The sequence below is a fragment of the Sceloporus undulatus genome, unplaced genomic scaffold (genome assembly GCF_019175285.1).
Source record: "Sceloporus undulatus isolate JIND9_A2432 ecotype Alabama unplaced genomic scaffold, SceUnd_v1.1 scaffold_2746, whole genome shotgun sequence".
NCBI lineage: Eukaryota > Metazoa > Chordata > Lepidosauria > Squamata > Phrynosomatidae > Sceloporus > Sceloporus undulatus.
This window is the reverse complement of record NW_024805666.1, coordinates 1,588-3,849: the sequence shown is the minus strand read 5'-3', so window position 1 is coordinate 3,849 and position 2,262 is coordinate 1,588. Positions and strand designations below refer to the sequence as shown.

Genomic DNA, 2,262 nt, shown 5'->3' with positions numbered 1-2,262 from the left:
TTTCTGCTGCTCCAGAGAACAGGACCAGGAACAATGGATGTAAGCTCCAGGAAAAGAGATTCCACCTCAACATTAGGAGGAACTTCCTGACAGTAAGGGCTGTTTGACAGTGGAACACACTCCTTTGGAGTGGAGTGGAGTCTCCCTCCTTGGAGGTCTTCAAACGGAGGCTGGATGGCCATCTGTCAGGGATGCTTTGATTTGGATTTCCTGCATGGCAGGGGGTTGGACTGGATGGCCCTTGTGGTCTCTTCCAACTCTATGATTCTATGATCCATCTCCCACACTCTTTTCCAAAAGGTCCCTCACCCACTCCACTACGACTCTCGAGCACAAGGGAACAGAGAGGAATGGCTTCTTCTGGAAACACAACTCTAGTCTAGGTCAAGCCAATTTTAAGATAACCGATCAGTCTATATATTAATCCAAGCTATCTGTATTTTTTTAAAAAAATGTTTACCTATAGTAGTAGAATTGTTGTTATTATTATAAGGTACTGTTGGCCCTCCGTATCCACGGATTTTTTTCCTACGGATTCCAGCATCTGACACCTGTAAATAATAATAAAAATAAATAAATTTCAAATAGCAACCCTTGATTTTGCCATTTTATATAAGGAACATTATTTCATTATTACATTATATTTAGTGTGTAGAGATCTTGTAGCACTTTTGAGACTAACTGAAAGAAAGACGTTGGCAGCATGAGCTTTTGTAGACTTCTTTCTTTCAGTTAGTCTCAAAGATGCTACAAGATCTCTCTACATACTGATTCTACAAACTAACACAGGTATATCTTTGAATTCTTCTATCACATTTAATGGGACGTAAGCACCCATGAATTTTGATATCCACAGGGAGTCCTTGAACCAAACCCCATAAGATATCAAGGGCCCTTTGTACAAATATAAATATTCATAACCATAAGTTCTCTTAAAATACACTGGCTTGGATATATTTAGAAGGAGGCTTTTAAACAATGGTTGGCACAATGCTGCTTGAGGTACATCAACAAACCTACTACAGTATTCTCAATGTCAAGGTATACATAGTTTTAGGCATCTGAAACAGAAAGCTTCATTTTGCCTCTTCCTCATTGTGTTGTTGTTGTTGTGTGCCTGTTATTACCAACTTAGGCGACACTAAGGTGAGCCTATCATAAAGTTTTCTTGGCAAATTTCTTCAGAAGAAATTTTTGTGGTTTCCATTTCGACTGGGTTTGTGAGCTGTGTTAACTATGAAAATTACAGCAAGTAATTTTACTGTATTTTAATGTTGTTTTATTATTGTTAGCCACTTTGATCTGCTTGGAGAGGCAAGATATAAATAAATTCTATTATTATTATTATTATTATTAATATGTATTTTATTTCCTTATTTTTGTAGAATGTACGCCACAGGCAGGTTTATTTTATGTTTTAATTGATTAGATGTATAGTACTGTGTAAACTTACAGCGCTATATAAATAAAACTCAATAATAATAATAACAACAACAATAATAGTTTTTCTTCCTCTTCGCTCCCCCCCCTTCCCAATATTTGACAATATGTTAGACTATGGTATAGGATTTGGTGTTCACCATATATGTGTCTGTTTATTCTAATGTTTTATTTTTATGTGTAGTGCTGCTTGATATGTGTACAGATTCCCAAGGATGGTACGTTTGTTGATGATGTGCCTCCCTGAGTCAAGCAGCTCTGACAAACATGCAAAAAACAAAAACAACAACCCACAATGCATTACAGCTTCTCCTTAGGGTCGCTATAAGTCGGACACAACAACAACAACAACAACAACAACAACAACACCACAAGAGGAAGCTTGGACGACAAATCCCTCACAACAAACCCCTCACGCCCCCCCTCTTTCTTCCCAGCCCTAAAATGGCACCTGAGCGCCTCTGAGGCGGCGCCACTCAAGGCTCTGGTGGTGGTAGGCCGCTTCTTTGGACTACATCTCCCAGCATGCTGAGCGGGGAGTGCCGGGCTCCAAAGTCCGGGCATGTTTCCCTCAAACAATGTCCCTCCTCAGGGCCCGATAAAGTAGCCACCCCTCTGTTCCCAAAGGGCCGCCTCAGCTTCCCCGCTCCTGGGCGCGGCCTACGCAGCGTTAGGCCCACATTCCGCATCGGGCCTAGTCCTCCCGCCTCAGGCCTCCTTCGAATAGTTCTCCCCTCAGAGCGCCTCTGTGCCTTTGAGGCTAGGCAGGCCTCGCCTCAGGCTTCAGTAGCAGCCTCGGCTTGAGCCCTTTGATTAGGGAGT

General features: G+C 41.8%; 1 protein-coding gene across 1 annotated transcript in view; it reads right to left on the bottom strand.

The window, feature by feature from the left end:
• Positions 1–226: 226 nt before the first annotated feature.
• LOC121917998 (myosin IC heavy chain-like) overlaps positions 227–2,262 on the bottom strand; it is a 3,405-nt gene continuing 1,369 nt past the window's right edge. Inside the window, exon 2 of the mRNA XM_042444116.1 lies at positions 227–551. The gene's annotated coding sequence lies outside the window, so the exon portion shown is untranslated. The remainder of the gene's footprint in view (positions 552–2,262) is intronic.